This window comes from Mustela nigripes, chromosome 4 (genome assembly GCF_022355385.1).
Source record: "Mustela nigripes isolate SB6536 chromosome 4, MUSNIG.SB6536, whole genome shotgun sequence".
NCBI lineage: Eukaryota > Metazoa > Chordata > Mammalia > Carnivora > Mustelidae > Mustela > Mustela nigripes.
The window spans coordinates 144,331,071-144,346,676 of NC_081560.1; the positions used below are offsets into that span (position 1 = coordinate 144,331,071).

Sequence of the window (15,606 nt, forward strand, 5' to 3'; positions counted from 1 at the left end):
ATGAGCCAGCTCACGGCCGTCTGTCTGTCTGCCTGCCTGCCTGCCTGTCTCCTCTCTGCATCTGTCTGTGCCCTGCAGTACAAACAGTCCCTCCCCAACACACGGCCAGCACGGATCCACTCGCACGCCTGGTACTGCCACCCCGGCCCACCCAGAGACCCATTTATTCTGCTGCAGGGGCGTGGGGCCGTTTTAATCATCCTCGCTCTGCCACAAGATACAGATGGTTGTATTATTAATAGTCATAATTAATCAGCCTCCACGGAGGATCTTTTCCCTGGGCGTCAGATCCTCAGGACGAGCAGCCCCACGAGGGCCCGTTCCAGTCTCTGCTTTATAGACAGGGAATGTGAGGCCCGGAAGAGGAGGTGGCTCACGGCAGGGCCAGGGGACAGCAGCCTCGTCGGCGCTCCTGCCCAGCACACCTAGGTCACTGGGGGGAAGCCTTCAGGGCTGGGGGTGGGAGAGCAGCCCTCAGCCTGGGGGGGTGAAGTAAGAGGTCCCTGGCAGAGAGCAGAGGAAGAACGGTAGAACGCGAGCCAAAGCAGATGGAGGCAGGGCCTCGCGGGCTAGCAGGAGAGAGGTCTGGGGGCGAAGGTGAGGAGCCGGCCTTGAGTGGAGGGGGAGCCAACGCCAGCCCCCCCGCCCCCGCACCCGGACGGTGGACCTGGGCCTGCTGCTGGCTGCTTCCCCCGCTAAGCTCTGTGTCCCACGGACAGTGATTTAATGCTTGCGGCAGGCGGCTTCCTGATTTATGGGCTTGTTCTGGACAGGCCTGACTCCGTGAGCACAGCGGCAGTAAGGGGCTTCTCGCACAGTCCTGCGGATGGCCGCCTGCCCACCTGCTCCCCTCGCACACTCTCCTGTCTTCCTCAGAGTGACAGCATCCACACCCGCACGGTCACATGTGCATAGACACACGGCGACCAGCAGGGCTGGCCGAGACGCCTGGTCCTCATTGTTAGGCTCATCCTGAGACTCGGCCACGGTGAATGAATGCCGGGCGCCGTGGCCCAGAGCCTTGGACTCATGCTCGGGGTACTCCATTCCATGGAAGGAGTCTGGGAGGGGGGATACAGCACCCCTGAGTCTTGGCCTCTCCCCACTGTGTTCCCCAGCCCACGTGTACCCTGTGCCAGGCCTTGGGGACAGCCCTGTGTCATGGGAGAAGCCCAGTCAGGAGTCAGGCAGATCAGGTCACACACTTAGGCTCTGCCACCAGTGCATGGCTGCAACCTCGGCCTATCCCGTCCTCGGCGTCCTCCTGTCCCTAAAGCGGTTTCAACAACAGCCACCTCGTGGGGTCAGCATGAGGATTCGAGGAGTAGAAAAGCTGCTGGCTAAATCAGAGCTCCATCAAGCTCCGCCTTCCCAGTCTGTGACGTGGTCCCTAGTAACTCTTGCTGGCCCTCTCCTGGAGCTCTTTTGAGAGTCAGATGAGAAGAGGGCCCTGTGAAGGGTGGGGGTGGCCAGGGCACTGGTTCCAGCCCTGTGCATGCTGGGCGAGGGGCTCTGGGCACGTGGGGTGGGACCAGTGCAGGGGCCTGGGCCTCTGTCCTGCTCCCCAGCTGCCACAGTGGGGCCCTGTGGCTTCGGCACAGACGTTCTCTTCCTTGGGATCTCTAGGCAGCGTGCGCTCCTCGTCTCTGAAGCGGGCGTGGTGACAGCATGTACTGCAGTGCGTAGGAGGACCCATGAGACATGTGTGTTAAGCTTGACACACAGCAACCACTCGAGTTGCCAGTGTCCGTCGGTGGTGTCCCCGGCCTGACGGCATACGGGTGGATGCGGGGTTCGGAAGTACAGATGAAGGCCTAGCGAATGACCTACTGACATCACACTGCAACGGTTGCCATGTTTCCAGACGTCACATCCGTCCATCCCCACCCAAGAGTCCAGGCCCTTCTTCAGGGCAGCTTAGAGGAGGGGTGGCGGACTCACACCCTGGCCAGCACAATGGTGCCCCGTGGTCTGTGTGGATCTCGGCTGACTCCCAGGGGTCAGCTGCCCAGCCCCACACGGCCACTTGGCTCCCCAGGAGGCCAGCACTCGCCTCTGTTCTTGCTTCGACTGTACGTCCACTGACCAGAGGAGGCTGACCTCCTGCGAAGAAGGCTAAGAGGCGGTCCTGATGTCTCACCTGAGCTAGGTAGGGCCTGCAGACCCCACGGCCAGCCCACGAACTTTCTTCTGCTGGCTGCAGCCTGAGCCCATCACAGCTCCTGTAATGCGTGGACTCCTGGGTCTGTGCCCTGTTCCCATGTCAGCTTCTGGGGTCCAGAAGACATGCAGAGTCCCCATCTTGGCAAGGACTTTGCTGAAGAAACGAGCCCCTGACACCCAGCCCAGGGCTGTGGGGGCTCAGAGGTTATGCGGGCCAAGTTGGGCCCAGAGAGGCAGGGAAGAAAGGAGGCAGGACAGGCTACAGCCAGGCCTTGAAGGACGGGGATTTGTGCACTAGAAGGGATGGCCTTCTAGAAAGATCAAAGTGTGTGGGCAAAGATTTGGAGTCATTCCTAGGGAAAGGCATGCCCTCTCCCATAAGACATCTGGACTTCTCTGGCCCAGATGGTCTCGGCTCTCAGTGACCAGTGGCTGTGGGATGCAGCAGATGGCCAGTGAGGGGCGGGGCCACCTCGGGCTGGAGCCAAGCAAAGCCAAGTGGCCCACACAGGCCAGAGCCCAAGACTTTGGCACCAGCCACTCAGAGCTCTCGACTCGAGAGTTAATGATTCATTTGTGGCCAATTTCTGCTGGCCATTGCCTGGAAATTCCCAAGCCTGCCCCTTCCCTTGGCTCTGCGAGCTCCAAGAGTACAGTCTCATTTATACTTGGCTGAGAACATCTCACCGACTATCCAGGGAATGGCTTTTAAAATGAAAGCAGGAGTGATGCAGGTTAGGCATGAGGAAGAACTAATTGTGGGCGGTAGGCCAGGGGCTGGAATGGTTGGCTTGTATGTAAAGTAACGTTAGAGTCCCCTCTCTGACCCCATGTGCTCAGTGCTGATGGAAGGAGCCCTGTTTGTGTTCGTGGTGTCCCCCGTTTAGTTCAGAGCAGGTGGGAATGGAATCCAATTGAATGTAATGTGGAAAATGGTGTAGCAGTTACAAGGGGGAAGTAGAGCTTGACCAGAGCAGGACTTGGCTGAGTAGAGAAAGCAATAACACATGCAAAGGCCCTGGGGCATGAAAGTCCAAGGGAAGTTGTTAGAGGAGGCTGAGTAGTTGTGGTGTGACTGGAGTGTGGCTGGAGGGTATGAGAGATGTCTAGAAGTATGGACTCAACTCGTAGGTGAAGGGCTTCAAGGACTTGGGAATTTGGGAGGCACTGGCAGGGGCCAGTCAGGACTGGTACCTGAGCAGGGACAGGTATGTTCAGTTTGGGTTTTTGGCTCATTTGTGCATTCGTGTCTTGATTCTGTTGGCCAACAAACCTTTCGTGGTAGCCTGCTCTGTGCAGGCTTAGGCCCAAGCCCTGCGTGGGCCCCTGCACTTGGCTGAAGGTGGGCTAGAGGGAGGGGGTTATATGTAGCAATCCAGGGGAGGGCTGCTGAGAGCATGAGCACAGGTCAGTGTAGAGGCAGGGAGATGGCCGATGGCCTTTTCAGACCCAGCCGGCCCCTGTGTTCCTTGCAGACTGGACGGACAGCCCGGACATTACCCCTGTCTGGTATGATCACGTGGTCTTACTGATTCCAGATGTGTGATCTGGTCACTTGCAGATGACCAGACTGAGGCCCAGGGAGGGGAGGGTGAGTGCCCGAGCCCAGACACAGCTCAGGGGCCCCCTCTCCCTGTCCTGGCTGGTTGCACACATATCCCCCCACCTCCCCACCTACCCAAAGTATTTCTCCAAATCAGACAAAAGAGAGCAGCCTAATCTTCCAGGTTGAAATATCCGGGGGCTCGGGGAGGAGGCTTCCTTTCTATCTTCAACTTTGCAAATTTAATTTCTTCCGATTATTTCTTGACAGTCCCAGGCGTTGGTGGTAAACAACCGTTCTCCCCAGAATGTTTCCCTGTGACAGCAGCTTTCTCTGGCGAGGGTGCTATCAACACTTGGCAGGGCCTCCTCCCGGCTCCCGGCTCCCGGCTCCTGAGAAGTGAGAGCTTCTGAAAAGCATTCAAGAATGTGGCTCTCCCAGTGCGCCGGGCTGGCAGGGGCTGGGACAGGCATGGGCCTTGCCTCTTTGTTCCCCACGGCTGCCCATCGCCCAGCCTACCCTCAGAGCCTCAAATGCCCCTGGTTGTGGATGGTCCCCAAGCGGAGAGGTGGGGCAGTATCAGGTATCCGCTGGCTCCCGAGGCCCTGGTGCCCGGGTCCTTGGCACAGCTCAGCGACCACAGGGAGCTCATCTCCAAAGGGTAACTCTGCCAGGCCTATCTGTGGCCAGGAGACCGGCAGTGTCCCGGCCCTATGTCCTCCGTGGCCTGCGTCATGCTGGCTTAGGTGTCCTGAGTCAGAGCCAGGAAATGGATCTGTGTACCGGGTTAGAGGTGCCATCGTCCTGGGTGGCTGGGGTGAACCCCAACCTCCTGCCTGTCCATGCTACGGTGGGCCTGGCCTGGGTTTGAACAGTGCCTGGAGGAGAGGCTGAGATAGACAGCCAAGCCTCTAACCCCACACAGCTAGTAACTGCCCCTGGAAACGCGTGGGCCTGTGGGTAGAGCAGAGCGCTCAGACATGGGCTGCAGTGTGTTTACCCACGCTGGACCACTCTCCTGGAAGGCCCTCTTGGACTTGTCCTCTGGACAGGAATTTACCCAAGAATTATTCTCCGGTGAATCCTTTCCCTGCGGCCCCTCCTGTAAGGGACACTGCCCTCTTTTCCTTAGAGTGGGCCTCCGGATCTCCACCAGGGCCCCATCCTAAGGTCCTGTGGTCACCTTTCCCTGCAGCAGGCTCCCCCGGTTACCTGTGTGAGTGCTTTGAGCTTATCTCTGCTCCTTGCATGCCTGACACATACTAGATGCTCAGGAAGAGCCTGCTGGATTTGATGAAGGGGGTCCTCAAGGCAGTGTCGGGGTGTCCCTTTGTTAACGATGTGGTAGAGAGGAGAGGAGAGAGTTTGTCGATGGAGAGGCTGACCTCCCTAGGCCAGGCGCCCCACCCCCCGCCCTGCCCTGCACAGCCGGGGCCCGGGGGATTGCTGGGGTGCTGCAAGGGACCCCTCCCCACCTCTCTGCAGCCCAGCGCCTTCCTTGCTGGCAGGAGCCAGCTCCCTGGGTTGGCCGTGTGATCACTCTCCAGAAAACACCCCAGTGGAAACTGCATGAATGATTGATAAGAGCTGAGAGCTGTTTAATTTTTTCCCCCTGTTTAATGGCTATCAATAATTTAATACGCTCTCTGTATGTTTTTAAGAAATAGCACCCATTTTGCCCGTCTCCGGTTTAGCGGGCTAAATGATTTAAGTGTTGGGAACGGGCTCTGAGGATGGAGGCTGAGCAAGTCAGAGGGATCTGGAGGCTGGGGGTGGGGGGAGACGGGTTCAGAGCCAGCCAGCGGCCCGTGGCCCGGGTGTGTGTGCATGAGCGTGTGTGTGTGTGTGTGTGTGTGTGTGTGTGTGTGTGAAGGTGGGAGGGATGGAGGACAGAGGGGGCGGGTGAAAGCCAGCGCCTCTCTGCTAAGAGCAAGATAATTGCTTTTCCGGGTCTCACTGAGCAGCAGCTGAACAGCTGTCCGCTCGTCGCCGCCCCCCCCACCCCAGTGTCGAGCTTTTCTGGATGACTCTGGGGGGCTCACGGGGGCTCGGAAGGAGCTTCAGCTAGTACTACTGGGGGCTGAGAACAAACCCCCCCCCCCAATGTCTTTGCCCCCTTCTAAAGGTTTTAAGTCATTTTTATTTTAACGATGCAGTGACTCCCTGGCCAGCCTTGTTTTCCAGATGGGGTAGGGCTGATGTTGGAGCAGGGAATTCAGAATTGCTCGTCTCAGGGCTCACAGGGACCAGGAAGGTCATCTGCCAGTGTTCCCCCAAACTTCCCAGATGCAAAGGATCCCCTGGGAGGACTTGTTAAAAATTTAAATTTCTGGGCTGTTTTCCAGACCCACAGCCTTCCCTTCTCTAGGGAGAGGCCTAGAACATGTGGGTTTACCAGGTAGCCCAGGTAAGTTCTTATCGGCAGAGGAGTTCAGGAAATGTCGACTCCAGCTCCGGCTTCGGTGCTCACAGCACACATAGCACCACATGGCTGCTCCCCCTGCTTGCACACCTCCGGGGACAGGGTACTCACCACTCTGGGAGACAGCATATGCACTTAGGGAAAGTATGCTCAGTCCAGAGATCCCTCTGACATTAGGCTTGTCCCACTCAGGCTATCCTAAGGTATGTGGAGTTAACCTCCGCTAAGGACAGACTACCTCTCCTAGGACCTCTCCCTTTCTGGCTGTCCACTGGTTTATCTATGCCTCTCTGTTGGGCAAGGAGCTTCCTTTCCTAGAAAAGCACTCTGGGTACCAGAGAAAATGTCCCAGGGATAGCCCAGGCATAGGGGTGGGGAGGGAGTGGGCAGACACCATCCCTGGCACAATGGGGCCCTGGAGGGAGGCAGAAGGGGACCTGGGCTTCAGAACTGCCTTGGCCTATCAGGGTCCAGTGCTCCCGTGGGAGAGAAATATATGACTCACCAGAGACTGTGGACTAAGCCAGATCTCCGGGATGACAGTGAGGGATCTGAGACCAGAAGAAACTGCCCCAGGGTCACACGTCCATTAAGAACGGAGCTGGGACTGCAAAGATAGAACAGGGGGGCCCAGCGAGGGGCATCAAAGATGAAGCCCTGGTGCTGGGGGTCCACTGAGACCCCGGTTACCGCTGGGCTGGGAGGCAGGACAGGGCAGGGCTCCTCCTCCTCACTAGGCGCTCGCTGGTGGAGACAAGTCAGTACATCCAAGGATTTGTAGCAGAGCCGAGGCCCCATCTGTCTGGCATCACAGCTCTTCCTTAGCTTTGCCTGGTCTTTTGCCTTGTTCCTACCGAGAGGCCGCAGTGACTGCATGTCAGCCTTGCTCTTTTCTTTTCATCGTTAGAGGGAAGGAACGGTACACATTTCACAGGTGTCATTGTGCACTGCAAAACAGGGTGCCCATTAAGCCCTCCTCCATTGCATAGATGCTCGTGGTACCCTCAAGTTCAGCCCCACCCTCGATGTATGTGGGAGAAGCCTGGGTCCTGGCAGGTGTTGGCATACAGTCCCCCTGTGCCCCTTCACCGAAACCTGCTCTGGTCTTTACAACATCACTCGGGGCCGTGGGGTGGGGGTGGTTATAGGTCTTGACCCCAGAGGAAGAGGAGGAAGGGTGCCGCTGAACCCTGACAGGGCTCTTGCTTGCAGAGCTCTGAGAGCTGGCAAGACCGCAAAAGACTAATCCGTGCTCAGGAAGGCCCAGCCCTGGAGCGAGAACTGCGTGAGTCTAGATACCTGGGCAAAGCCGGGGGCAGTCAGGGAAGGCATCCAGGAGGAGGTGCCACCTGCCCTAGGGCTTGAATCATGGAAGGAAGAAGAAAGGCATCCCAGGTACAGAGGTGTGAGGCAGCACTGTGAATGTGTGCGGGGAAAGTGAGATGAAGACAGCTGGGCTGGAGAGGTGGGCAAACCAGGGTGGGCTGGACCGGGAATGGCTGGGTGGAGCACCACAGAAGGCTGGATTGTTCCAGCTTCCGTTGAAGGACTACATCCACGCAGAAAAGTGTGCATATCCAAGTGTAGCTTGACAAATTGTCACGAAATGAACACAGTCATGTAAACACCATGCAGATCAAGAACATTCCAGATGCCCCAGAACCCCCTAAGTGCTCCCTCCCTGTCCCTGCTTCCCCTCCAGGACAGTGACTTCTGATTTCCAACAGCATGCTGCCAACAATACAAACACCCCAAAACTTCATGCTTCAAACAAACGACCACCATTTGTTATGTCTCCTGGTTCTGGGGTTTGCCTGGACCATCCCTCTGGTGGTTTCCCTTGGGCTCATGTGACTGTAATCACAGCGAAGGGCCGACTGGACCAGAAGGCTGGTGGTGATGGGCTCAGTCACATCTGGCCGTCGGCACTGGCTGTTGGTTGAGTGGCCTCAGGTGTCCCCCATCCTCCAGTAGGGGAGACTGGCTTCTGACGGGGGCCAAGGTCATAAACAGCAAGCCCTGAAGGCCTAGTCTCTGTAAGCCAGAGAATGTTCCTTTCAGGAAGTCCTATTGGTCAAAACAGGTCTCAAGTCCAGCCCAGGTCCAGGGCATCGAGAACAGACTCCCCCGCCTTGATGGGAGTCACCACAGCGAAGAATCTGTCACCCTGTTTAGTCGACCACAAGCACAGAGTAGTCTGCCTGGTCTTGACCTTTCTGTAAATGGGGCCCTTAAGCATGTTCTGTATTGCGTCTGGCTTCTTTGGGTTGTCAAGTTTGTGAGATTTCTCTCTATCCTTGGATCCAGTTGCGGATCCTTTGTCCTCATTGCCGTGGTTTTTATTCCACTGTGTGGGTCACCAGGTGTCCATCCTATGACTGATGGCCTTTTGGGAGGCTTTTGGCGGGGGGTTGGGCCATTACAAATAGCACTGCTCTGAACATTCTAGTACATGTCCTTGGGTGCCCCACACACGCGTATCTCTAGAGGTGGAGTTGCCCTGGTGCGATAAGCCACTTGGAAGGATGGGAGACACTTCCAAACTAGTTTCTAAGGCAGTGGTCGGTGCATGCCCTTCCAGCTGTGTTTGGGAAGGCTGCAAAGGCTTTGCAGCGGGGAGCAATGTGTCTACGGGGCTTTTCGGAAGTCCTCCTGGCTGAAGATCTCTGACCCTGAGGCTCCCTGTAGTGTCCCTGATGGACCCACCTCGAGCCACAGGCCTCCAGGCTAGGGGAGATAGAGCCATCAGACCAGCTGGCCTCCCGGACCCCAAAGACTCGAGGAAGCTGCGTGCCTGCAGCGCTGACCCATGAGGACCCTGGAGCCGGAGGGGCTGCCATGATGGCCTCCATCCGTGACAACTCGGGGCAGTGTGTCAAGCAGTCCCCAAGGAGATTGGGGTCTACCTCTGGCTTTGCCTCTCTTACCATGAGCCCCTGGGAGGAAACCCTTTCCCTAGCAGGGCTTTGCTTTCCACATATGGGAATCAACAGAGAAGAGTATCAACCTCACCAAGTCTCTTGCCTCTCCCCAGCCCCAAGGCTATATTCTGGAATGTAACAGGGAGGGGCATCAGGAGGCCCTTGGAGAGCTCATTGGGCTTCCCGAATTAAAGACAAGTCAAGGGCACCTGGGTGGTTCAGTCAGTTAAGCGTCTGCCTTCAGCTCAGGTCATGATCCCGGTATCCTGGGATCAAGCCGCACATCCATCAGACCTCCTGCTCAGTGAGGAGCTTACTTCTCCCTCTGACCCTCCCCCTGCTCACTCTCTCTCACTCTCTCAAATAAATAATTTTTTAAAAAAATAAACAAGTACATAAATCTCCAAGATGCGTCAGTTGGCCAGTTTTCTTCATCTTATTCACTAAACACCTTCACTGCCCCATCCATCAGTCACTCGTTTGTTTGTCCAACCATCCCTCCAGAAGTCACTGGCCTTTCTAGTCTCCGAGGAGAGGGATAAACTTGACTTTGTTCCTGTGGTCCAGAAGCTCCATGCAGGGAGGAGACTGGCCTCCAGAAAGCTGGAGAAGACACGGTCGACCAGACCCCAGGCCCCTGGAAGGAGAACAAGGGAAGGCCGGGCCGATCCTGGAGGGCTCAGTGGAGGCACTTGAGCAATGTCTTGAAGGCCAATGGGGCCCAGAAAGACAGAGCAGTGGGAGACAGGGCTCGGAGCAGAGCACCAGACGTGACCCGCGGCCCTGAGGGGTGTGTGTGTGCCTGTGAGCTGCTGCTGTTAGAGCCGGGGTCTAGGCCAGGCCTCTAACACCAAGTTTAGAAGACAAGCTCTGGCTGGGGAGGTGGGAGACAGCATCCAGTTTCTGGAATGGCTCCACTTCGAGGGGGTCAGCTCAGCCTTCCAGGACATGGCCAGAGGAGCCTGGGCAGGCAGAGCTAGGAGGTCAGTGGGGCAGATGGGGGCCACCTGCATGGTTGGCTTGGAGCTCACTGTGTTCTCTGGTCTGTCCCGCAGGACTTGCTGTGCTGTGTTTGGCCAAGTTGGACCGCAGGGGCCGTCGCCTTCCTCCCACCTTGGCGTCCTTTTCCTAACGCTCTTAGCAGCCTTGAGTCCTGGTCGTCTGCAGAGGCCTCAGCAGGTAAGCAGGACAGACTGGCCCCCGGTGCTGTGCCTCTTGTGCTATGGGACTGGGGAGCTGAGGAACGAGGGGACAGGGCTTATTTGTCAGTTTTCACTTCTTTCTTGGCTGCCTCCTCTCAGAGGGAGCCAGACAGTGGAAGGGGTTGCATCCTGGCCTGGAACTGGGATATTAGGTTTTGCATTGTTGCCAGGGCCCATGTGGCCTTAGACGGACCTGTCACTCTCCAGCCCTCCCATCTATACTGAGAATAATAATGGTGGACACGCTGACCCTGTCTCTGTGTGCCAGGCACCACACTAAGTGCTGTGTCGTTATTAACTCTTTCCATCTGCACACCACCCTGTGAGGCAGGTGCTGGAATCAGGTCCACTATAAAGGCAAGAAGACTGAGGCTTGTGGTTGGGAAGGAACTTGCCCAAGGTCACATACCTGGCTAAGCCCCCGTGGGTACCCCTTTGGGTCTGTGTGGCTCCAGTACCCATCCCTAATCCCTGGACCGTTCTGCCCCTGGCTGTGCCCACCTCTGCTAGCCTCTTCCTGGGGGCAGGAACTGAGGCAGTCATGGGGTTTTCAGAAGTGCCGGTCCTAATCCAACTCACGGCAAAGGGAGGGGACTCCCACAAGGTGACAGTGGCTGCGGTGACCTGGGGTCACGCCTCATTTGTGGATGTGGTGTGACATGAATCAGGCCTGGCCTCTGCGGTCCCCAAAGTGGTACCTAGGGCCCCTTCTAGAGGAAGAACATGCTGGCTAAATAAGGTTCTCTCTCCCTCTGCCTCCCTAGTTTAGTTTTCCTAGCTTGTATTAGGCACTTAATGTATGCTAGGCCTGGTGTCTGGCCTAGAGGGGAAAGGGGCTCATCTCATTCAGGGAGATCACAACAGATGTTATACAAGCCCCATACCAGTGCAGTGGACAGTGCTAAGAGGTTGGGGGTGAGCATTCCAGAGGAAATAACCCCAAAGTGAGTAGTGTTGTAAGGAAGACAGGAGCAGGGGACGGGTAGGAGGGCCTGGCAGGAAGGGGGATGAGGTTGGCAAGGGGATGGGAAGACTGTAAAAGCCACAAGTGCCAGGATGGAGAACTGGATCCCAAAGGCAGTAGGGAGCCGTGGAGGGTTCAAAGTGAGATAGGGGCCTAATGAAGGTGGCTGCATTGGAGAAGCTATCAGAAGGGCCCTGCTGTAAGCAGGAAGACTAACGGGACTGTCCCAAGGGCACAGTAAGAGGTCAGATGCCTCAGGTAGAGCCAGAACAATGGGCACAGAGCAGGACTGAAAACGTAAGACACCAAGACAGGGAAGTTGGCAGGGATGCAGTTGGCCGGGGGTGGGGGTGAGGCATGAGAGTGGGAAAGCTGCCATGATGCAGGGTGCGGGGTAATGATGGAGCTCTGCATGAGTATGGGGACTCTGGAGTCTAGGAAGTGTTCTTGGAGGCAGTGGGCCAAGTTGTGGTCCAGTGTTGTCTCTGAGAGGGCCAAGATTTTCGTGAGAAGGAAGATGATTTGGGTGGTATGGTGGTTAAAAATGGGCATGATGTTCTCAGCTATAAATACTCATATACATATAAGTTCCAGAAGATTCTCCCCACCCACAGTCAAACCTGTATCCATGAATAGTTAGGCACACACGCTTGTGCACACAGACACGCAAAGCTGTCCATGTGTGCCGAGGGTATACAGATGTGCATGCACACCCGTGTGCAAATGGGCACACATGCACAAATGCACACGCTGATACCCGGAGGAACGCTCCCTCACACACGCATGTACACAGACATGGCTCACGCACACCGTAAACATACACATGTGCACACAGACTTGCACGCATGTACACACCCACAGACGCCTTCACAAACTCCCATGGTGAGGCTCCACAGCTGCTGGGCACAGTCCCTCCGAGTGCACACGGTCCCCCACAAGCACGGGGAGGCGCTCCTGTGCGTGCACAAAGGGGCTCTGTTCCAGGGAAAAGGAGTCGTTCGGGGTTCAGTAGATTCTCGGCTGTCAGAGCTTCCATGGCACAGGGAGTTGCAGGGTCTGTGTGGTGTGGAGGGTTAGTCTATGTGTGGGGAAGAGGTTCGGGCAGGACCTCTGGGAGACAGGAGAGGAGGATCAATCTGCCAGCTTGCTTTAGAGACCCAAAGCGACCGAGCACAGAGCTCAGCTCTTGCAAAGTCGCAGACAGGTGGAAGTTTTCACCTGCCCTTCGCTGGCCCTGCCCAGCTCCCCAACCCATGTTTGTCAGAATCCACTAGAATCAGGACTGGCTATGTCATGTGTGGGGCTCATGGAAAGACAAAAAATAAGAGTCTCGTTATTCACAAATGATTATGGGTTTGGTGGCCACAGAGCATCATGGGTCCTTCTAAGCATGGGGCCCTGTGCAGTTGCCCAGGGAGCCCACTCTGCCTGTATGAAGTGGAGTGATTGCAGGATTAAGTGCCAAGAACTGAGTTTGTGTGCAGTCTCCACCAGTAACTTACCAGCCCAGAGACCTTGGGCGAGTCCCTCATTGCCTCTAGGAGTCTTGTCGGCCAAGGGGAGAGATGTGCCCCTCCTCCCCCAGTGCCAGCATCCGTCTTGTCCCCAGCAGCCTGGGACAGTGGCTTCAGCTAGAGTGAGATTTAGATCCCCTCTGTCAGGCAGTGGTGTCAAGGAGGCCCTGACCTTTGACAGCCTGGTTTGTCTGTGCTTTGCCAAACCCACCAAGGGCAGAGGTGGCTGGGAGCGTCTGCTCTGTGTTTTATTTGCAGAGTCTTCTGCCTTATTGTCTTTTGCCTACCCACCTCTGCTTGGCAGACTCGCTGTAGCTCAGATGCCATGGAGCCTTTTCTGACCCCTGCTTCTCCCTCCTGACCTTTGCCCTGGGACCCTTCCAGGAGCTACCATGACCCCTTGCCCTGAGACTTCTCTACCACGTGCAGAGCTTGTTCACACCCCAACCCATCACTGAACAAGCCCTTGAGAGGTCCCCTCTTATGTGTCAGACGGGAAACAGAGGCTCAGAGGTACAGCCCACACCCTGGCACCTGGGTGAGGGCAGGCCCGTAGCAGCCAGCGGTGCAGGCAGTGACAGCAGAAGGAGGCCCCTGGGCTCTGCTCTGGGCCAGCTTCCCATGTCAGCATTCTGGAAGACTGGCTTTTCCCCCTGGGAAAGAGCTCCAGCCTCTAGCCCAGTAGAGACCCCAGAGGTGTGTGGGGTGCCGAAGAGGGCCTGGTGGAGCTGGAGGGCTGGCCAACTGGAAGAGACAAAACCCTAGCCCTGCTCCTCCCTGTGGTGACTTGGCCCCGTTCCCGCAGCCAGGAGGCCTGCAGCCAGATGTGTGTGGTTCCGAAGCATCAGGCGCAGAGGTGAGAAGGCCCCAGCTGGTCTGGACCATAACGGCCTACAGAGGCTGGACACAGAGAGAGGGTCTCTCGTCGGGGGCATGACCGCGGGCCCGTGTAGCCGGCAGCTTGTGAACAGCACTGTGAACAGCTTTGGCCAGTACCTGCAGAAGGTCCTGACCTGATCAAAGGTACAGACTGTGGGCCGAGGCTTCGGGGTTTTCCAGCTCTGCCACTCCTCTTCGTGATGCCAGATTAGTGGCTTGACCTCTCTGTGTCTTATTTCCTCGTCATTAAAATCGGGATACTGGTAGGACCTAACTCACTGTGTTGTGAGGAATTCGGTCAACTAAGCCATGAGAATCTCGGCTGCTGTGTCTAGAATGTGGTTCGCACCCCACCGCGTGTGGGTGGATGGTGGGCAGGCAGCTGGAGGACAGCGGTAGAGCAGACCTGAGCACTGTGGGCACACGGAGGTGGCGGAGTGGAGGGGTGACATGGCTGGTGTCATTTAAGAAAGGACGTAGGGAGACAGCAGCGTTGGGGCTGGGCTGGATTCGAGTTTCATGAGATAATCACAGTTGTTGATCCCAGCTCTGTGGGCAGAGACATGGGGTGACAGCCACACTCCCTGGCCAGCCCCTCTGGCCCCTGGTTTGTAACTTTGGGTTGCCAGCATGCACACCATCAGCTGTCAGTCAGCAGACTTCCCGGGTTATATGGAGCAAGGCGGCCTTGGGGCTGGCTGCAAAGACCTTGACAGCAGGCCCGGCCGTGGCATTCCCCGGGGCCCCATGGGGCGTGCCTGTCCATCTTCGGCACCAGCTGAGAATGCACACCCCGTTCTCCTTGCCTGGAATTTGTTGCCCGCGGCCCAGGCCCCTCCACTGCCAGCCTGGGAAGCCTGCCCTGAGCCCACATCCCTGAACCCAGCTGGAACTGGAGATCGTCTACAGCCCCCTGATCATTCCTGCCCCCGGTAGACGACTCTCGGTCAGGAGAGCAGGGCTGCTGCCCTGGCAGGTCCTCCAAGCAGGACTTTGTTCAAACCTCAACCCTGCCACATACCTGCTGTGTGACCTTGAACAAGTGGCTGCCCTTCTCTGAACAGTTCTTTATGGGTACATAAAATCAGAAAGCTGGCACCCGTTGGGGGTCACAGCCTGCAGTGGTCTTCGGGGCTTTGACAGCCCAGTGAGGCTGAGATTATCTTCTAATACAGATAAGGAAACTCAAAGCACAGAGAGGTTAGCAAGCATCCCCAGGATCACAGAGCTGTTGGTAGAGCTGGGATTCAGCCCAGTTTTATTTGACACCATAATGTGTGTTTTCTCCACTACAGCAAACTGTGATGGGTACTTGGGTACTCCCGGGTGACCCATTCACTCTGCCAGCCAGAGCCTGCGGAACGTTTACCAGGCTCTGGTCCCGTGCTAGGCACTGGCGTCCAAAACTGAATCTGCATCTGAGAAGCTGAGTGAGCCCAGCCCTGGGCTTGGAAGTCCCAGGGTCTCCAGTGCAGGACCTGCTAGCAGGGGGCCCTCAGCAAGTGAAGGCTGAAGCAGCTGGGAGGAGCAGCTCTTCCTGGATGCTAGAGGAGGCAGCCTAGGGGACTGCCTTGAGGAGGAGGCTGGATCCCTATGCAGAATGGGAGAATAGGGTCTTTCTAGGGTCTCTGTACAACTTGGAAAGACTTGCCCTGTGGGGTGTTCAGTTGAAGAGGAAGATTCATTGAGCCACAACTGGAAGTAGGTGCTAAGGGAGCCCCTGGGGTTCTCAAAGACTGGACTAGTTTGACCTTGATCCTGTAGAGAGTGGGGAGCCAAAAGGGCTGTCCAGCAGCAGTAGCAATTCTGAAGGCCAGGAAGGGAGGGTGGGCTTTGGCCCCCTAGGCTCCCAGCTCCACCCAGAATGGCGACAGCAGGGAGTAGCAGGGCTGGACCTTGTTTACTCCAGCAGGCTGGAACCCCAGCTTTACCAGGCCCTCTTCTGTACTCCAGACACCTCTGTGGCCTCTCCTAGGCCAAGGGCTGGAACTCTTTACC

At 56.8% G+C, this 15,606-nt stretch overlaps 1 protein-coding gene across 1 annotated transcript in view; it reads left to right on the top strand.

Moving 5' to 3' along the window:
• The window catches only part of ZMIZ1 (zinc finger MIZ-type containing 1), a 233,620-nt gene that overhangs the window by 36,640 nt on the left and 181,374 nt on the right, over positions 1–15,606 (top strand). The window contains 1 exon segment of the mRNA XM_059397899.1: positions 10,105–10,228. The gene's annotated coding sequence lies outside the window, so the exon portion shown is untranslated.